General features: G+C 41.2%; 1 pseudogene; it reads right to left on the bottom strand.

Annotated features, from left to right (window-relative positions):
• Positions 1–22,287: 22,287 nt before the first annotated feature.
• On the bottom strand, positions 22,288–22,803 carry LOC123405997 (annotated as a pseudogene).
• Between the last annotated feature and the right edge of the window lie 338 nt (positions 22,804–23,141).

Raw genomic sequence — 23,141 nt, forward strand, 5'->3', positions numbered from 1 at the left:
ATAATGGTAGTGGTCATCATGGTGCCGACACCAACGACGACGTGCATAGGTCGCAAGGAGATAGCAACAACAAAGCGCATGACACGGGCGGAGATCTCGACGACAACATCGACAACGAGGCGCATAGTGACGACGACAATCAAGATGATGGTCACGGTCACAACGACTACGCCGACGACGCGGATGTCGATGACACGCCCGGGACTCAGCCATCTTCCTCAAATGCATCAATATTGACACAATTTGTGTCACCTCATTCGCAAGCCTCAACGGACTCCTCAGGGTCTCGTCGCTACAAGATGCTCAAGAAAGTCTACAAGTACACAAAGCCAGTTACGCTCGAGTACTTTGGACTATGTCTGTTCGGAGTTGAGGAGCCGGCGAACTTTGTAGAAGTGAGCAAAAGTCGTAGCTGGACGCACGTCATGGATGAGGAGATGAAGGCGATTGAGAGCAATGGCACGTTGACTTTGGTAACAACCCGACCTCCGAACCAACAAGCGATTGGTTTGAAGTGGGTTTACAAGTTAAAGAAGGACATGGAGGGTGCCATTGTGAAGTACAAGGCAAGACTCATTGCAAAGGGCTACATACAATGTCAAGGAGTTGACTATGATGAGGTGTTTGCACCGGTTGATCGACTTGAGACGGTGAGAGTGCTCCTAGCTTTGGCAGCACAAGAGGATTGGAAGCGTCATCATATGAATGTTAAATCCGCTTTCCTCAACGGTGATCTCGCAGAAGAAGTAGACGTGGAACAACCCCTCGGCTACGAGAAGAAAGACGAAGAATGAAAAGTTTACAAGCTCAAGAAGGCACTTTACGGGTTGAAGCAAGCGTCAAGAACTTGGGATTTAAAGTTAGACCAAAGTATGATCACGAACGGGTTCAAAAGATGTGCCCTCGATGATTTGAAGGCCAGTCTACAAAGCACCAAAGAAGAGGTGAAGATTGAAGACGCGACCAAGAAGGAGTGTTGTCGTCGAGCTACGGACGAGCCGACGACAATAAAGACGGTCCATAAAATGCTGCAAGGGACGGCTAAAGCAATGCCGATGATAACAGTTATGAGAAGCAGCAGTCATGTTTGGGATCCAGGTCATAACGTCCTGCTTAGGGGGTGAATGTTAGAGTTAAGCATGAGTCCGAGTATGATTGGTATTCTAATCCGAATAGGATTAGGAATACTAAATCAGCTCGATTAGTTACTAGCCTATGTTCAGCATATATATGTATATATATATATATATATATATATATATATGAGTACCCCGTCCTTGTAACAGAACCAGATCATAAAGATCAAAACGCAATAAAGCAATTCACAGACGCGATCCGATCGAGAGCTAGCTAGCAAGCCAGGTTACGAATCCATTAACCTGCTTGCTTGCTTGCTTGTTTCGAGTCAGCTTTACACACACGTGTATTAGCTTCGGTCGTGATTTCATCTATGATTCAAAAGCCAACAGTATATATATACCTTTCTCCTCTCTCTCACACACACATGGATTTTACAGTGGCCCCATTTTTTTCAACTGGAGCTTTTCGTGTCCTATCTTCCATGTATATATTTATGTTCTGCTTAATACAGATGGAGATTTCCTTATATTAGAAATATGTAATGTAGGGAAATAGTATTGGGGATTATAAGGTCAACTGGTCGATCCATATGGATACAGTTCAACACCTATGATCCATATGGAGATTTCCTTATATTAGAAATAGTATTGGTATTATTCATCTGTTGTAACCAAAAGCATTTCTATTCTTTTTTTATACATCAGCATGCAATAGTTGGTATAAATCATGATCTTCTAATTATGTTTATGAGTGATATTACTTCTTCTATGAAGTGTTTAGTGTTGGATGTCAGCTTGGTTAGACTGCAGGAAGGAGGGGCGCCCAGGTAGGCGACGAATTTGCTGCCAAGAGACCAAATTACTGCAACCCTTTGGTACATCACAGTCATGGGCATTTGCGGGAAGAATTAGAACTGACACTATAGACACTCCTCACTATTCCGCGGTGCAATCATGGAGAATCACCCCAATTTAATATTTCTCACACCATGCTTCACTTACATTTAGTGTAGTGGATTCGAGGGATTCGAGAGGTGATATGTTCTCAAATGCTGCCTCATAATTTTTCATTTGTGGTGTTTCTCATAGAAACGACCATGTGTTTGGATAAGAAGTTACTTTCATGACATTCCACATGTGCACACTCTGCTTACCCTACTGAATCCACATGTGGGCTAGATTTAAGTTAAGCCTTTGCTCTAGACCAACAAATTTCATGGTTGTTACCAGCAGGAAAATTAGCATTTTGTGTTTCTGTAAGTTTTATTACGCATTCATAGATCTTCATGTGACATAATAAGGGATTTCTAACTTCTAATGCTGCTAAGTTTCTCAAATTTCAGACTCGACGGCCTTGCTATCTGTAGTTTGGAAATATCCTACAGTGATGTATAATAACCTTCAAATTGAGAATGATCTGTAGGCTCTAGTGTATTAAAACTTCTCCAAATTATATTCTCTTTACTGAAAATGCAGACTTGGAGCAAGACAAGAAGATTATGACAATGTTGATGTATAATTGTCGTACATATTCAGGGTGTTTCTCGATTAAAAATTTATATGAACATCTTTGTTGAATATTTATTAAAACTTCTCCTACTAATATTCTGTTAAAAAATTACTGTTTGTTGCAAAGTTACCAGGTAGCGGTTTGTCTCAATTTTTATTAGGGTGCTTGCATCTGAGATTGCAATGTTAGACAATACATAATCATAATTTCTAGGTTATTGGTTCGACAGAATTATCATTTAATTATGATGTTATTTCTTATACATATAGTAGTTGTGGTTCAGTGGACCCGTCTAACTAAAATCAGTATACATCAGTGGTACAAGTTGTTCGCTTTCTTCTTATCTTATCATTATTATTTTTAGAAAATCTTATCATACAATAGTATCTTCTTTGGTGTGGAGTGTTCATCATATATCTTTTAATCTGTTTGACCAACTAATGTCCCGCAGCAACGTGCGCGGTATTATCTAGTTATTACAGTTCTTTTGTATATATTTCTTAACTTCCCAATGAACATTCAAAAAATAGAAACCAATAGGCCATGAAGTGTCTACGTACTGCAGTCTTACCATGGCTAGCATACTTCTTACTATGACGAATCTTAACAAAAGTTCATCATCCAGTCTCATGAGGGCCTTAAGTTGCTTCACTACTTAAAAGTTACATTGACCTTGTACATATTACTTCACAACAATCGGTGTTTGCTCCTTAGTGAAACTCGCGGAGTGTGGGAATATTGCAGCATCACGTGTATATGAGATTTGTGTGTGTGTGTGTGTGTGTGTGGGGCGCGGGGGGGGGGGGGGGGGGGGGCACCATCCTTGAATATTTGGAAAACATTTCCCTCATTGGCGAAAGTAGCAAAATTATAAGTGACAACACGGATGGGTCGGTAGGGGCGTGCCAGCATTTGTTTTTTCGATCGTAACCATGGGCACATTTCCTATCCTATCCTAGTATTGTTTATTACATGCTACGAAGTATTACAGAGAACAACTCGATCAAAGCCGTCAAGGCAGTTTCACCACAAGTAAATAAAGTTGTCCTATTTTTTCTCTTCCAGTGCCGCCAACCTCCACGGAAACATGGTTGTCCGCAGGTAGATCCGGTGTAGCAGCCGTTTCAAGTGTGCACTCGACGTTAGACCATGCGTCCATGCTCTAACTTAAGAGAAACAAGGTCGAGAAGTATGCTCGGAAACAAGGTCGAGAAGTATGCTTTACTAGTTCTTGCCGAGATAATTGGATCTCATAGGTCGGAAGCAAGGTCGCATAGGTCTTCCCGTATTACTAATTGGGTGTGCATCCATGCGTCCAACTTAAGAGATATGCCAACCTGCTTGCCCAGAAGTATGCTTTACTAGTTACCTGTTGGTAGCATCGGCAAGTATTAAGCGTGTTGCATCGTAAAATCGTATCTACACCAATACTTATGTAAGGACGGTGCGTGATTATCCTGAGGCCTGCCATGCCCAAACAATTCTCACTCAAAAGAATTATTTTTTTGACAAACTAATAAGCTAGCTAGAGACCTTAAGAAGATATAATTCGGAACGATGATGATCAGAACGCACAAGCTAATACTCCTAGATGCTGTCAATGCCAACGGTTCCTCTATTTTGTACGAGCACACATATTCTTTGGCTCTCAAGTAATCTCAACCCCCTTTATAGCTGCTGGATCCAGCGACTCCTCTACGGGGATGTTTAATTACAGAACATGTTTTCTGACAAAAAAATTAGTGTTTTGTTTTTTGCTATTTAAGAAAACTTTTCACCTTGGTGCATGTGAGCTCGGGAGCAGAATTACATGTCAGCACAAAAAGATATCTATACATGTGACAAAAATGGCCATCATTTCCAGTTGTAAAAGAAATAAGTTTGTCAAAACTTATTATGGCTTGAATCTGTTGTGTTGCCATAGGATACAAAATTGATGACTGATGTCTGATCTGTACCCAAATTTTCCCGTGAATACCTGATATCGCTCCATGTTCATCAACCTGCTAAGTGATAGCGTTCACATTTGAAAAAATCAGGGAGGTCCTCATGATTTAGAGACGATGTCAATTTCCATGGTAACTACTACTAGTAAAAACCGCACTTTCTTTCGGTGACAAATACAAAATTACTGTTGTGCCATGTTTAAGCAGATATTTGTTCACATCATTATTCTTGCTTTCTGGGACATTGAAAAACAACGCAATGGATGTTCTGTCAAGAATTAAGTGCCAGGGATTATATCTTAGAAATTATCTCGCAAGGATGACCACCTAATCGTTGAACAAAGATATCTTTGATGTTGGTGTCCTATGATAATCTATCCGTTAGTCCTACGTTCTTGACTAGAGCTGGCATTGGTTAATTCTCTTTCGCTTTTTATTCCCGAAATTTCTTATTATGAAATATATTTTTCTATGGTGACGACATTGACATGTTGGAGGCAACACTAAGAAAAGACAGGGCAACAACAAGGAAATGACGATGGGACCAATCACAATGATTAATTTGCATGACATTGATTGGTATTGTAGTTCTCAAATTATTTCTAGCCTTTACAGGTGGAACTAAATGCCATGTTTTTTATTAGAACAGCATACCCCTCATACATTGCCTTCTTCCATTGAGGTTCATCTAGTGCTTCTCCCAAACTTTGCGGTTCACATGCTACACAAAAATGTAGCAACAAGTACAACCTTCTTCGTATATTTTAGTCTGAGTAATGCCAATACGCGACCTCATGTGTGAATGCTCAGGAGGAGGCGGATATCGACATGAAACTTGGAGGCGGAGTTAGATGTGGAACTTCTTATTCAAGGTGATTTGATGAGGATGACATAGCAGATCTAGAGCCAACCGCAGAAACGAACCAACAAACGCATACATTGACACACTTGCACCCTGTCGTGCTGCCCCACCCGAACCACGTGGGCTTCCCTCAGCAGCGGGAAGCAAGCGACCAGGGCCTTGCACAGGGATATGCCTAGCTGCGCTGCAGGGGCAACCCACGTAGCTAGCGAATCTGGTGTGGACGTAGATGCCCCCCTAGCGCCACCACAGGGTAGCACAACTGGCTGGCGAATCAGGTGCGAGTGCAGATCCCGGAGGAGATCCTCCTTGCATGCCTGCCGCACCCAACACGGTGGATCCCAAGGAGATCACACCCTTATCCACTACGAGATTGGATCCCAGATCTTTTCTGGCTTCCCTATAGTTCATAAAATTTTGCGAATTTACTCCTATTTCTTCTTTGTTTTCCAGCACACATTCAGAAGAGTTTTGACGAGAAAACAATTACACACTTCAAGAGAAACACAACTTCTCAAATCCTCCTACTAGTCCGATAAACGTTTTCTTTATCTGTTCATTGCCTACATTATTGTTTTTCTATATTCGGTTTTCGAGTTTGCACACTTCTTTCTTGTCCATCTCCTCAAAATTGGACAATGCGTCCTCTATAGGCTCATTTCTACCAAGCGGGCATGATCATCTAGGAAATGTCTCACTAAAAATATGTCAATGCGCAGGATTGGTTTGATGCCAAAAACGGGCATGCGAACATTTGGCAAATGCTAAATCCTGGATATTGCTTGCTTGATTACCATGTTTACTTGCCAACCTGGTAAGAAGTTGTCACTTTTTGGCAACTTTTGATATTGCCATTTGTTGTTTTGCCAAGCATTGACAGTTCCAAATGTACTCTTATTCCCAAAAACAAAACTTACATACGCCCAACATGTAATTTTGAGCAGAAAAACAGTTTCAAATCGCGACGAATCCAAAGAACAACCATGCAAAATGAAACTCACTACATTCTTTTTGCACTTGTCGAATAACCATCTGAGATGCTTCGGCGTACTCGAATACAGGGCGACAGCTAACCCCGACTGACTGCCGGAAGTGGCTATATCGGTGGTCAATCCATGGGTGAGCCGGGAAGGCCAAGAGAAGTAACACGTATTGAGAGGGAGCGTAGAGGATTTGAGATGGGTTGTGCAGGTCAGTGCCCAGCATCGAAGATAGTCGTAGATCTGCCGATTTCGTTCGGGAAGGAACTCCGACTAAATCAAGGATGAGAGGAGCGCGACAGTGTCTACGGGGGTAGGTGGTAGCACATGATGGTCGGCGGAAGTAAATACGGTGGCTCTGGAGTGAATGTAGCGTGGGGTGAGGTGGGTGCGGCTGAGGAGAAGGGAATTTATATATTTATAGGAGAGGGGGTTGCGCCAAGCGGAGAGGTTCAGGGGTGTGCGCAGCCCTCCCAACCCTCCTCTATTTATAGGAGGAAGGGGAGAGGGGCGGTCACCCTAGGGAACCCTAGGAGGGGGCGGCGGGAGCCCTAGGGGTGGCTTGCCTCCCAAGTTGGAGGGAGGCAGCACCATGCCCTAGGGTTTTTTCCCTAGGCGCCTTGGCCCCCCTTGGTGGCTCGCACCAACCCACCATGGAGCTGGTTCCATCCCACTTTCGGCCCATGTGGCCCTCCGGGACAGTTAGACCCTCCCGGTACCCTTTCGGTGGTCCCGGTACAATATCGATAAACCTCGAAATCTTTCCGGTGACCGAAACTGGACTTTCTATATGTAAATCTTCACCTCCGGTCTATTCCGGAACTCCTCGTGACATCTGGGATCTTATCCGGGACTCCGAACAACCTTCGGTAACCACATATTGCAATTCCCATTACAACTCTAGTGTCACGGAACCTTAAGTTTATAGACCCTACGGGTTCGGGAACCATGCTGACATGACAGAGACACCTCTCCGGCCAATAACCAACAGTGTGACCTGGATACCCATATTGGCTCCCACATGTTCCATGGTGATCTCATCGGATGAACCACGATGTCAAGGATTCACTCAATCCCGTATACAATTCCCTTCGTCATCGGTATGCTACTTGCCCGAGATTGAATCGTCGATATCCCTATACCTTGTTCAATCTCGTTACCGGAAAGTCTCTTTACTCGTTCCGTAACACATGATCCCGTGGCTAACTCCTTAGTCACATTGAGCTTATTATGATGATGTATTACTGAGTGGGCCCAGAGATACCTCTCCATCACACGGAGTGACAAATCCCAGTCTCGATTCGTACCAACCCAACTGACACTTTTGGAGATACCTGCAGTGCACCTTTATAACCACTCAGTTACGTTGTGACGTTTGATACACCCAAAGCATTCCTACGGTATCCGGGAGTTGCACAATCTCATGGTCTAAAGAAATGATACTCAACATTAGAAAAGCTCTAGCAGACGAACTACACGATGTTGTGATATGCTTAGGATTGAGTCTCGTCCAGCACATCATTCTCCTAATGATGTGATCCCCTTATCGATGACATCCAATGTCCATGGTCAGGAAACCACGACCATCTATTGATCAACGAGCTAGTCAACTAGAGGCTCACTAGGGACATATCGTGGTCTATGTATTCACACATGTATTACAGTTTCCGGTTAATACAATTATAGCATCAACAATAGACAATTATCATGAACAAGGAAATATAATGATAACCATTTTATTATTGCCTCTAGGGCATATTTCCAACAATTTCTGCAACAATGAGAATGGAGGATATGGCAGCACGACGGTTCTGAACTTGGGATACGAGCAGGGCTGTCATGGAGACGTGAAGGGCCTTGGTGATGTTGCTAGCCATGTATGTGTTGGTTGGAGGGTCGGAGGTGCATAGCGTTCTTGGCCGCTATTGGTGGTGTGTGACTGGGCTCACCATTATGATTGTAGGTTCGGTGAACTCTTGTGAGATCTAGCTCGACCTCGATCGATGACTACGTCTAGAGAGTCTCAGACGTTGTTCCGTCATTGGAGGCGCCATCGTAGAACCCCTTAACCTTCTACACCATTGTCGGTCTCGGGCTTTCCTGGCAAAACACCAAGCTTTGCCATTTTTTTGGAGCGGCGTTCGGTGGAATTTGCCGTCGACTCTTCCTCGAGGCCAATGTCTTGGATGTCGGGTCTGTCATTAGTCCTTCATGATTATTGCCTCTTTGTTAGCTTCATCGCCGAATATGTGAGTGCGGAAACTTAGGGTCAGTGTGGAAGTCGAATGACAACTCTAGAAATCTTCTGCCTGTTTTGTTGGCTTCGATCACTTGGGCGGTAGAACAAACTACTAGATTGACTAGTGACCTTGAGGCCGCTGTGAAAGTTGGAGCGGCAGCTGCAGTATTCACTTGTGTGAGGGTGTAAGCTCTGGTCATTATGGTGGCAGAACCATCAATTAGGTTGTTGTGTGGCCTCAATAATGTTGTAGACGACACAGCGACAGCTCGGTAACCCGGCCTTGTGTTGTGGGGCGTCCTCTCTTCTCACTTGGGTGGATGTGTGGTTGGCTGAGTTGGTGCGCAACCTCGGGGCTGGTGTGTGCATGTGTCACCGATGTATCCGTTTTCGGCACATCTTCTTTATAAACTGGTCAATTCTTTTCTTTTTTGGTGAAAAAGTAGAAGTCAAGCTGGTTGCTCTCAAATTAAAATAAAATACCCTTCGTATATATAATGTTTTGATTTCCAGTTTGAGGAAACTTTCAGCACCAACGGAAATCACCTCAGTGAATTTTAGTGATTTAAGTTTGTGTTTCGGTCCAAAGTCCGAAATATATACTTTAATGCAATTGAGTATTTGAAAAAAAAAATTAATTCCAAAAACTTTTATTATTCATGTTTACTACTGAAAGTACTGAAATATATTGGCCGAACGGTAATTATTTTAGTGACTGCTCAAATGAATGAAATTCAGTGAATTTCATCAAAATCTCACTAATAGTGAAAACTATACGTGTAACCGAATTATAAATTGAAGTGCTTCATGGTCGTGAATTATGGGTCCAACATTCACATCTTGACATTTCCGTTGATCAATAAGAAAATGTCGGTGCCAACTCACCAGAAGGCATTGCTTAATTTGTTTGAGCACTACGAGTTTGGCTATCTTGAAGAACGAATCACCTAACCAAGCGATATCTATTCCTGACATCTTCTATTCCTACGCAAGGTAACTTGAGTGGGGTAACTGAATATGTCAAATCTAGCATTTCTATTGGAATTTCTAGCATATCTTGCTCCTTTTTTCTTCTGTCATATGAGTGAGGGGATATGCAAGGGGTTTGTATAGGGGCTACATGCAACTAGTGTATATAGATACGACCGAAATGTTACCATTGTAAACGGGCTGCAGTTTAAAGCTACCGTTTTTATACACTATGAAACTGTACTACTTTTTTACTTTGTTGTATTGCGTCTCGTTTCGCAGATCATAACACTTGTCGCCACCATATCTATTGTACCAAGTCATAGCATGCTTGTTTTTTTTTTTCAAGGTCACAAAATAGACTTTGAATCCAGGATTCGGCACAAGAACATACACATAAAAACTCCATATATTTATTAGAAGTAAACATACTTATTTTACCCACCAAGTAGTTGTAATGTATTGTGACGGTGAGGAATTCTAGTTACCTTGTCGTCGCTACTTCCGCCTCTGACCGGGTATATGTTCTTTGTGGTATTTCATCTTTTTTAATACTAGATAATTACATATCAAAATGACATATTAAAATATTAAATGCATGGGTTCTATTAGTTCCTACTTTCTTTTGAGGAGCTACATCATTTATTAATAATCAATGTTCAAAGGGATATAGATGATGTTGGGCAATACAGCTAGCCACACATGACGCACGGAAGGATGAGAGGAAGTCGCTTTGGCCAAAGACTGAGCTTCTCCTCTGTGTTGGCACTTCTCATGAACCATGCTGAGAGCTCGAAAGTCGGAATTAGTTTCGTTGTTGATTGAGCTCACGTAGTATTATGGCATATCGGCGTGAAACTCCGGACTGAATATTTGCTACTACCTCCAGATAATCAGACGTCACGCAAATAGATTCAAGGTTGAGATCGTGCGCTAGTGCCAAAGATTCACTAGGTGCTAGGCATGGGGGCTATCCCATACTAGGCTTGTGGGCTTGTGGGCTAAGTCGGATAGCCCACAAGCCCAGGACCGAGGATGCCCCGTGTACATGACTATGTAGGCCCTCTCTAGGTTGGTTGAGGCACTGCATAGAGCACGCTTCCACCATAGTGTAACAAAATTCGTAGAGGGTACATAGCGGAAGGAAATCCAGTGTCCAGCCTGCCTTGAGATTGGTGTTGTGGCCATCTGCAGAAACTAAATTTTCTGCCACATGAAGGGAATACTAAGCCAATACATGCATGAACTATGTTCCATCTTTCGTCGGACAACGAGAGTGTGAGAGAAGTGGACGCATGACGGCACACACATTCTACTCTATGTCAAGCAACTGAGGCTTGCATTTTATTTTGCATGTGGGTGTTTTAATGACACATAACTTTTGAACCAAATATTCATTAGTGAAATAATTTATATATCTGAGTTTGTAGCGGGAAGATGTTTCGAATAACACCAATCTTAAAAATATTATAAACGAGTTTCCAAAAATCTACTTTGCTAAAAAAACGATTTCACTCAATTCAGGAAACAAGTTTCACTTATCTTCACAAATATCATTTTGCATTTTTCAATTAAAGAATTTCACTGAAGAACACAATTCACTAGTTTGTCTTTTTCTTAGTAGTACCGACACAGATTTCGCTTGTCCACAGATTTCACAATTTTTTTAACATATGGAATGTGATATAGGTTTGTTTCACATATTTCTTTGGAAATAGGTTTCTTTCGAAAATGTAATCATTCATCTTCACAAATATCATGTTTCAGTATTAAATAAATTATTTCACTCAAAAACATATTTCGCTCATTCGTTTTGTTCTAGGCAATCCCACCACAGATTTTACTAGTCAAGATATTTCACATAAATTTCGGCCCTGTTTGACAACAAAGTATTAAAAAAAAGTGTTGAAAACTACAGTATTTAAGCTTACAATATACTATGTATGAAGCAAAGTAAACTAGCCAGCTAGCCTTTATTTCCTTGTCTAGCCGGCCGTTCTAAACTCAACGACCATGCACGAAGGCCATGGCCAAAATGAACGGCCATGCTATAAGCTCGGCAAGGCTGTCCGCCGTCTTCTGCATTGCCGTTAAGGGGCGCTAGGAGCTGCGCCTGGAGCTCGGACGTGATGGCTTAGCCGGCGATGCACCACATGGCAGAGCTGCGCGTGAGTGGAAACAACTTGACCTTCTTTCGTGGCTCTCTTGAGAGGGACCAGAAGCTCTCCGACTTTAGATGCTAGGCTTAGGTGCTAGGTCCGTTTGGTATTAGCCTTGCACTATCGGCACTCGTTCATTAATTGGACAGAAGTAGCGACAGATGTTGTTAAGATGGTGACTTCAGACTTACTGATGTATTATTTTGTAAGATCTTTATGAATAATTAAGAAAGTGGTTGTATGCATCGTCCAGATGCACAGACCAGGGGTGTTCCTCCTTTTCTAAATAAAAATGTACCTTCCCGGTTAAAAAGAGGTTTGGACACTCCCACTTGCATCCTGTCCTGTGTGGCCAAGACGTATCCAAAGGTAACTGCGGACAAACTGTGTCAGCAAGTATCGTGCAAGCCATTGTGTGTTGTTGAGCAAGTAAATGTGTCAGAAATTATCGATGAAGAAGTTCCACGTTGCAATCCCAATGTCTGATGACAAAGTCGCTCTGAACAAGTCTGATGACAAAGCAAGAAATTTACAATCCCGATGTCTCACATGCATAATAGTTTTTTGAACCATATAATGATCATGGGGTCGTAGTTTAATTAGTTAACTGATTGCTGGAGTAGGAGTTAAGAAATGGCTACACAAATCCATACTTGTAATATATGTGGGTACTACATACACCCAGCTTGAGTTACACAGGGGATATGGCCGGAATTTTATATGTGGTGGTTTTAAAGGCAACGTCAGTCCCCGTACGTGATCAAAATCAATGGTAATGGAAACGGGCACATGGGGAAGTTGTTGACACTTTGAATCTTCCATATGCACTATAGCAAAAAATAATCCTTTTTGTCACAAGTCTGTACTTTTATCAGTGAAGTCGTGAGGGCATAATTTTTAATACACTGGAAGTGTTAAGCATGTATACCTATGTTGCCTTATCTACCCTCTTTATTGCATAACACACAACATTTCGAAGATTGATATATTTCTAAGGCCTCTCCCAGAGCATATTTGCTTAGATGATGTGTTAAGTGCAAGAAAGGTCTTAATTAGTAACTAAATTCACCAACACATGTTTACTTAGCTTCTTGTTGCTAAGCTAACTTTATTTAATTAGTTGTAGACTGTACATTGTGTTTCCTTTTTGGTATCCTAGGTTGCCAAGCTCTCTCTCTCTCTCTCTCTCTCTCTCCCTCCCTCCCTCCCTCCCTCCCTCTCTCTCTTACCTTGCCGCATAAGATTTTTTTGCCTACTTGACAACCTTAGAAATGGATCACTAGGAAGGGCCTAAAGGGTTATGTTTACTACACATTTACTTTAGGGTTATATTTCTAATAAACAACAAAAAACTGAAACATTTTTATTGGGACTCCTCGATGGACCCCTCGATGCGGACGAAATGAACATACAAGAGGATATAATGATCTTTTCTAGAAGAATGTTTTCCTCGTGATGAGCTTGAAAGTGTTGCTTAAATGTCATTGGCTACTATCAAGTTGAACCGGTTGCTGTTGTGTTGTTTGTTTCCTCAACGCTATTCAAAATGTTAAGACTCAATATATTTATTTAATATTGTGTTTTCGTTAAAAAATTAAAAAAAATATGAGCATATCTCAGTGAAAATCGGAACAAGCAAGAAAAATGGGAAAGGAAAACCGTAAAAAACATTCTAAGCTTAAAAAGTTGTACATGAGGTTGATAAGGCTCTATTAACGACCCGCTTCAGAAGAGTAGCACATCATCTCTTTTGCTCACTGGTGGTTAAAGTACCCACAAGGAAAGATTATTAAGGGCGAATGAAGTCGATTAGGAAAGTTTCCGTACCCATCAATACGATAATGAAGGAAGCTTATGTTTTCAGCGTTACGTTTACAGATCATCATCCTGAGGTATCCCATACTCATAGTGGAAGGAATAAAAATGTAAACAAATCTAGACATACATGCCACATTACTATATGCTCATGATGAACCAAACACTACCTAGTACTATGTGAGAACTACAAGTCTCCTCCACTCCTGCCAGTTTGTCTCGCTCTGCTCAAGTACAAGCCACCACAACAATATATGCATAAACACCATCCATACATTTATGATTATAATAGACAAATTTCATTTGCTTCTAGGTAAACATACTCCTTTTATAGTAGGTAGTTGCATATTGAATTCGTTGAATATAGCGGCATATTCCTAGACAAAGTGAAAGTTGTAAACCAACAACCACTACACACGTTTATTCAAGTTTACATCTCCCCCTTCTAGTGTCCCTCCTCTCTACCCAAGAACCTTACAGTCTAGACATCCCCATCTTCTACGACATTGAGGCATTTATTGACTTTTCCGTGTAGTTAATGAGCCAGAGCACTTAATGTTGTAATATAAATAAGTAGGCTGAATCAAACATTGATGAAAACACAACTAAGATCAAGAAAATAAAACTGAACAAAAGAACTGTTGAATCGAATCTAGGATCATCGATGTGAGCCATGGAGCACGACAGAAAGCCGAGGCCAATGAACATTGAGCAAGAAAAGACTAGATTCACTAGTATTAGAAAGACCCGGGATTGGAATTTCAAATATTAAGATTACGGGTTTATGGTTTAATTCGTAATTCCTCTACGAGTTTAAGTTTCAAAGCAAACTCCATTCTCTGAAATAAGACCGATCAATTATTGAAGTTTTACTTTAACGATTGGACCTTCACTTAGAGGAGAGGCTTCCCTCCCAAATTCCGTAGTTGGGTCGCAACGCTTCTCTGCACCGCCACCTCCAGAGTGTTATTTAATGGAGTGTCGGTAGAACCTATCACTCTTGAAGGGGTTTTTGAAAGGGTGAACCGGATCATATTTGTCCTGGCAATTTGACATTTCGCAATAGCCACTTGACATGGTCACTATCAATAAGGGCCTGAACCAGATGCGAGACTACCAGGTGTGTATCCACACCTTGCTTTATGCTAACGGTAATCTTGTATTTTTTGCACCTATCAAGTGGGATTTTTACAATATTTACACAATTATTAAGGGCTTCCGAAAGGTCAAGAACCTACTGAAAATGTGCAAAAAAGCTCTATTGAAGCTATAATGACAAAAACCGAATATTGTCCGAAGTCTCGGATGAGATTTTGGACATCATAAGGAGCTCTAGAATGGTTCGTAGGTCAAGATTTATATATGTAAACTGGTTTTCAGGGTTCCGGAAAAGTTCATAAATTACGTGTATTGTACCATAATGTTCTAGAAGGTTTCAAGGGTCCACCGGAGGGGCCCACCTGCCTCGAAGGGCCACATAGACCCTTAGTGGGGCGCCCTAAGCCTAAATGGGACAGCGGCGTCGCACCCCACCAGGCTCATGCTGCTAATGGTGGAAACCCTAGAGGGGAGGGCACATAAAGGGGAGGGGCTGGGCACCTCCGCACCTGAACCATGGCGGCTGCCCTCCCTCTCCCTTCCCACCCCGTCCTTCCTCCAGCGCTCGGCGAAGCCTTGCCAGTGTTCTGCTATAACTACCATCATCACACCATCGCGCTGGATCAGATCCTTCTTCCTATTCTCCCTCTCTTGCTACGTGAGGAAGGAGGGAACGTCACCGAGCCACACGTGTGCATATCTCGGACATGTCGCTCGTGCGACACTAGGATTGGATTGGATCACGACGAGAGTATGACTACGCCAACAACGATCTCTAGATCGGTAATGCTTTTGGTCTACAAGGATACATAGACACAATCGCCTCTCGCTGCTAGCACAGCCATAGAATAGATCTTGGGTCTTTTGTAGGAATTTTGTTTTGGTTTCGATGCAACATTCCCCAACAAACAGGGCAGTCCTAAAAGTTTGGGGTCCCGGGGAAAAACTAGAAACTCGGGCCCTTTAATACAAATCTTCACATAATACTATTGTATGCATATATGAAATATTGTCGTTAAAAACTTAAATATCATCCAAAAGTAATATTAATACGAAATAATTTATGCAGAGAAGTATTGCTTAAAAAAACATTAGACAACAATAGTTTAGGCCTGAATGAATCACTAACAAGTTTAGACTTCTTAGATGAATGAGTATATGTGTTATGCTCCGAAAATTATGATCACTAGTCGTCGATCCGTGCATTCGCACGGGCTAGCATATTTATTGCGGGGATAAACATAATCTTCTGTGAAAGGAAATATATGATTTTCATATTTCTGAACTTAACTTTTTTGTCTATAGCGATCAATACTAGAACTCCTTCAAAATCTCCTATTGTTAATTGTTTTCTAAACAATTAGATTTTGCTATGATTTGTAGTTGCTTTTTATGAGTCCATGACATGTGTACGATTGAGATTGGATTTTTTTTATTTTGTCTAATATTCCCTCTGTTCGAATTATTTGACGCATTATTTAGGCTAGTTTAGCCTACAAAAATATCTTATATTTTGGTACATAAGTAGTAGTTTGGTGTGACGTCCATTTAAAACTGTATTGTCGAGAATATAAAAATAATTGTCTCGATTTATGTTACTTATTTTTATTAGTTAATTAAAATTGGTTCTACATAGTTTATTGACGCTGTCGTCCTGTGTAGTGCGCTCCTCTAACCGGCGTGCATCAGCAACTGTTTAAAGTATTCGTGAACTGCATCACACCGCCGGCCGGAGCGCCGGCCAACTGGCCGTTCCTCTTTGCGGTGTGGTACGCCGTCTCCACAGAAGCTGCAATCTCCTCCGGCGCCCTCGTTGTTGAGCGGAGTCTCCTTATCCAGCAACAGCGCCGGCCACTCCTATCCATTTACTGTGCGTTTGTGTGAATAGGTGCATATCCTCCATTTGCCTTACCATCTCCGCTCTCTATTATCTATTATACAAATTTGAGTAGCGTATGTTCGCATCTTGTTGTGAAGTGTACTTGAGAGATAGTAGAGGATCGATCGAGGAGATTGCTGGGCAGATACAACTACGAAATTGTTTGTTCCAGTATTTTATTTAGCAGTTACATTTTTCATTTTTCTTTTATTTGTCAAACCCGATATGAATTGCTAAATTATCTAGGAAACAAATGTTATAGTAATTGAGAAAATGATCTTGGTTCATCAATGACTCTGTAACTTTAGAACCACGAGCGTGATGCATATAACTGATATTGATTTTATCAAATCATACCTCTAAATAAAGAGAGAAGTACCTTGCCGGCAAATAAAATATTTCAGAGACAACAATTTAAGGCAACTAACAGCCCAATTTAAAACAGATAAGACTGCTAGTCATATAAGAATGGATGTACTTGTTGTAATTCATATCTATAATGTATCCTTGTAAACAATGTTTTTTGCAACCTTGTGGGATGGAAGCTCTTCATCTGATATGAGTATCCGCAATCATAATCAAACTATACTATTGTTTCTAATTAACAGGGATGCAATTATTGAGAGGAATCCATTCCTCTTCTTGCATGCACACCAGTCTAATAACTCCCCTGATGCTTGTCATCAAATTCTACAACAAAAGCATAAACGAAAATGATGTGCATACGACAAAAGCTTTGTACGATTTGTGTACGATGTGATCTCACTCGTCCATGTGGTTCAACGAACGGCTGCTGCTGACTGTCGTATGCAAATCGTATAAATTCGCCACGAGCATGATGCATACAGATATAACTGATATTGATTTTATCAAATAATACCTCTAAATAAAGAGAGAAGTACCTTGCCGACAAATAAAATATTTTAGAGACAACAATTTAAAGCAACTAAAAAACTAATTTAAAACAGATAAGACTGCTAGTCATATAAGAATGGATGTACTTGTTGTAATTCCAGATATTAAAAACAAATATCTATAATATATCCTTGTAAACAATGTTTTTTGCAACCTTGTGGGATGGTAGCTCTTCATGTGATATGAGTATCCGCAATCATAATCAAACTATACTATTGTTTCTAATTAACAGGGATGCAATTATTGAGAGGAATCCATTCCTCTTCTTGCATGCACACCAGTCTAATAACTCCCCTGATGCTTGTCATCAAATTCTACAACAAAAGCAGAAACGAAAATGATGTGCATACGACAAAAGCTTTGTACAATTTGTGTACGATGTGATCTCACTCGTCCATGTGGTTAAACGAAAGGCTGCTGCTGACTGTCGTATGCAAATCGTATAAATTCGCCACGAGCATGATGCATACAGATATAACTGATATTGATTTTATCAAATAATACCTCTAAATAAAGAGAGAAGTACCTTGCCGACAAATAAAATATTTTAGAGACAACAATTTAAAGCAACTAAAAAACTAATTTAAAACAGATAAGACTGCTAGTCATATAAGAATGGATGTACTTGTTGTAATTCCAGATATTAAAAACAAATATCTATAATATATCCTTGTAAACAATGTTTTTTGCAACCTTGTGGGATGGTAGCTCTTCATGTGATATGAGTATCCGCAATCATAATGAAACTCTACTATTGTTTCTAATTAACAGGGATGCAATTATTGAGAGGAATCCATTCCTCTTGTTGCGTGCACACTAGTCTAATAACTCCCCTGATGCTTGTCATCAAATTCTACAACAGAAGCAGAAACGAAAATGCTATGCATACGACAAAAGCTTTGTACAATTTGTGTACGATGTGATCTCACTCGTCCATGTCGTATGATTGTCGTATGAAAATCGTATAAATTCGTCGTACGTGTAGCAGGACTCAAGCAGAAATGGACCCCTCTACTCCTGCTTTGTTTGAGATGCTACTGCCATGCGAACTTAAGTATTAACCATGGCAGAATTGTTATTTTGACTGATGTACATATCATTTTTGCACATGTAAACTTAAGTATTAACCAATGCAGAATTATTATTTTGGCTGTCATGTCTTCTTCATATAGCAATCAACTAAGGTGCCTAAGATTGAGTTGTTTCAGACAATTTAGGATTACAACAAACATCTACTTTGAATAATACAGAGAATAACAATTTTAGTAATGCAAAGTTATACCTTTATATTTATTAAAAGAACTTTAACAATGACGATATCCATATAAAGTACAAATATGATGCTCCCATATTAGCCATCTATTGTATTACATCCTAAATTATTGGATATCCACAAATCAGCGACTTGTCTTTCGAGTCCTTGATACACCAGACTTCTGAATGCCTTTATTCAACGATTTTTTCTCAACACAACTAAGCCTTGTCCTTGGCCTTGAATCATTGGGCTCCTGAGTATACCTTCCTTTTCTGATTCTTCTTCATGGTGATTGTTTACTTGTTTGTTATCATACCAACGCATTTGCGTGTTACGACACACTTCCTCTTATGGTTTGATTTCATAGATTTGGATTTGTTTATTTCTTGACTACCTTAAGCTTGCGATTCTTCGCTAAGATGTGCAACACGGCCCGTGCTCCGTCTTCTACCCTTTTTAGTCCGGTGTATAGTGAGTTCATCATCCTATGATTCTTGCTTTACAGTTTTTGAAAGTGAAAAATTGTTCGCTTGCTCCTGTGGAACATATATAGCAGTCAGCAAGGTGTACAACAACTATGAAAGAACAGGAGAATACACCAAAAAACATACATGGTTATCATTCTGAATTTCCTTCCTCTTAGATCCCTTATCAACACCAGTAAGCCTTATGTTGGTCTTTGAATAATTCTTAGTTCCATCTTTTCCCGAATCTCCATTGTTAGTAATGCTTATTGTACGCTTTCTTTTGGGGCTAGATTCCTTGAATATGCATCCATCTTTCTCCTGGATATCCTCCTCAGAATGTACAACACGACATGTGTTCCTAGTTCTAGCCTTTTTAGTGCCCTTCGTATGGTTCTACAAAAACATGAAAAATTGGATTAGTTTCCATAGACATTCATTGTAAAATTTGGCATGCAGATAGAAAATATTATGGAGCACCATAGTACAAATAGATGATACATGTTCAACATTAGCATGTTGTACTGATGAATCTTCATCAGAATCTACAAACATATTTCGTAAACGGTGTAATCCTGATAACCGTACTTGAAATTATGATCATTCAGTCTGAATTGAAAAATCAATCTCTGCCCACATATTTGCTGAAGTTTTTTCTGCATGTTTATGCATATCACAATCATTCCTATCTACCACGAATTGCAGATTGCTTAATCAACTTTTTTGCTTCTTCCTCAAACATGGTGCAAGTTGTGGTTGCAGTAACATCACATATTTCTAGCTTAAGTTTGAACCTAATAACAACACGAAACATGTGGTTAGTGGAGGATATATTACTACCTAAACATGATATATTATCATATTTACCTTGAACGTGTCTTCTCAGGTTCTTTTTCACATTTTGGACAGTATAAGTGGTTCCCTTCTTTTTGTAATTTTTTATTACATTTTCCGCATCCTATGTAGTACCACTCGTCTAATGTATTAACTGACTTAATGGTTGCTTGTGAAGTATAAAGAACTTTTCCTGTCCATTGCAGGTTAAATTAGCACATAAAACATATGAAAAAAGAATTTAAAAGTTAATAATAAATACCTGCTTTCATATTCATATTCCATTTCAGTTATTTCTCTTAGCGTCCTTCTGTTATAGACCATTTGTTCTTGAATTGTTCCTTGCAAGTGGGCTTCCGGCTCTATTTCCTCCATCATATCATCTTCCAAGCAATACCTGTTCTTTCATGAGGTAAGTATCCATGTACGCACATCATAGAATAGGATTTCTTAATATTACTAGTTTACTGCCCGTGCGTTGCCACGGAGCAACGAAATACATTGTTATTAAATAATTGTTTTAATTTAAAAGTGTCTTTTAAACATGACATCATGTGATTTTGATATCTATAATAACAAATTCATTCTCTATATGTTTATTCCCTCATGCTTCTTCCTGCACAGGCAATTGTCGTGTCTCTTCAACCACTCTCTCCTCGTAAGAAGATAAAACGATATTTTTCTCATTGCCATTTCTTTTCCTTCACCTTTTTCTTGCCATGGTGTGTAAGCCCACTTTTCAAAATCTTCTATTATATAGTATACAACCCATAAAGCATATGTTGATCACCTCCAAGTTTCAACATGACACTAAAAGCCAACATTCCTGGTTAATAGAAAACTATGACAACAAACTACCATCACACGGAATATATAAGTGTGTGTGTATATTCTTCAGGTTCTCAATATCTAACACCGGAAATGTACATAATAACATTTCACTGAAAGTTTCTTGTGATATGCACGTTCGATCTTCGGATTCCTTTTCTCCTATCAAAGCATCTCCTTTTCCAATCTATCAAAAAAGTAGCTCCCACGCAAATGGGGCCTGGATCGGCGAAGCAGCGAGAGAGAAAGTACTCGTCAAGCTCGATAACGATCGAGAACAAGCTTGATACTTGACTGGCGGTGGTAGGCTATGAGAAGACGTGATGCAGTCTACCTCACTCACTGCAGGAAGTAATTCTACACACATCAATATTCAAACACAAAAATTGAAATATGACACATTATTCAAAAAAAGCACAATGTGCACGCAACATGATACTATTTTATTCATGCACTTGTCATGCGCACAACAGGTGCACATTTGAATTTGAAAATGAAGTAATCATTATTGGATATGCATATATATACTTTTCATGCACAAATTGAATCGTACATGCACCTGCAATCATGAACCAAACCTGCACATGTGAAATACCTCTATATTGATGACGATTGATTTTTTTTCCATTATGGTATCCATCTGCAATCATGCATCAACTCTCCAAATCATATCATGATCTAAATTGTCCCAATTTGGAAGTCTGCACATTATGACGACGTTCCGGAATTGGGCCCCAACTTCCGAGCACCCCACAGAGAACCTGCAGGTATTTTGAAGCTAGCAAAAAGACCTTCCCTCAATTGGCATGGGGCCCTTGAATGTGCACTCAGAATTACAGATGCAAACCTAAAACAACTCAGCATATGCCTAAACTGGAAACACGGATAAGGCAACCAATACAATTATTTCACTCGCAAAACTCATCAAATTCTCATTTCCTCAAGAGAGTAATAAACCACCAAGAGCTACCTAAATCAAACAAAACATAGACTGGAACAAATGATAATACAAACATGGACACATATATGATTTAACGAATATTGGGGTCATTGGAGGCAAGGCTGCGAGAAACTGGTCGACGAGAAAATCATTGACCACAGCGCAACCTCGTACTATGAGACCACTGCATTTGATCTAGGGCCCCAACTTCCGAGCACCCCGCAGAGAACCTGCAGGTATTTTGAAGCTACTGAAAGAGCTTCCCCCAAATGGCATGGGTCCCTTGAACGTGCATTGCAATCAAAACGTATGACTGACCTAATATGACATCATTTCAACACTTATGAGCCCCAAATTAGACCATGGTCCTTGGATACCTGAATCATCTAGACACAACTGCACTCATTCCTGAACTCCTAACCCGATGAGCAGAAAAGGGACACAATCACTGAAACAAACACACTGTGTACGAGCATAAACCACTGGAGAATTACTGTTCAACAATCCGTTCTACCTTAGGTGCTGCTGGGGTACATGAAGACGCGGACCTTCTTGCCCTGCAGAACAAGAACCGAGTACATCAGCGACGGGTATGACGGGTCACGATGACGTGTGAAGGCGCAAGCGAAGGAGAGACTTGTACCATGGAGGTGGCGGGGAGGTTGGACCGGAACTGGGCGCGGACGACGCCGGAGTTGCCATGGGGGCGCGTGACCTTGCCCCAGATGCAGTGGAAGGTGGTGCCGCTGCTCTTGGTCTTGGCCTTGTAGACGTAGGCGATGCGCTTGCCGGCGTAGTAGGACACGTCCTCCTTGGTGCTCATCCCCTCCACCTGCAGCAACGACGTGCTATCGTACTGGTTTGACTTGGACCTGCGTTGCCACCGCCGCAAAACGAAGTGAGAAACCCCGCAACGACAGCACAGATCGAGAGACGGAGGTGGCGGGCGAGATGGACGGTCACCTCTTGAAGCCCAGGATGGTGCCCCGCACGTATAGCCGGACGCGCTAGCCCTGGCGTCCCTGCACCATCCTGATACCATACGGAGGAAGTCGCGGCCGTAGAGCAGCAGCGCGCCCTGCGCTGGCTGGTTGTTGGCGGCGTCGACGCGGCTGGTGTCGTCCGTGCTCGCCCAGTCGAAGCGGAACCTGTCCCGCGGCTTGGCGACCGTCTTGGGCTTCTTCTCCTTGATCCCCCGAGGTACTGCTCCCTGATCGCCTCCAGCTCCTTCTCCCGCGCCTTCTCCGCCATCTTCACCGCCCGGTCTTTCTCCCTGCCGTCCCTGTCCCTGTCCCGATCTCTGTCGCGGCGGTCACGGTGCCGGTCCTGATATTCTCGTCGTGGTGAAGAGGAATCACGAGGGGGAGGC

This window comes from Hordeum vulgare, chromosome 6H, assembly GCF_904849725.1.
Source record: "Hordeum vulgare subsp. vulgare chromosome 6H, MorexV3_pseudomolecules_assembly, whole genome shotgun sequence".
Lineage (NCBI taxonomy): Eukaryota > Viridiplantae > Streptophyta > Magnoliopsida > Poales > Poaceae > Hordeum > Hordeum vulgare.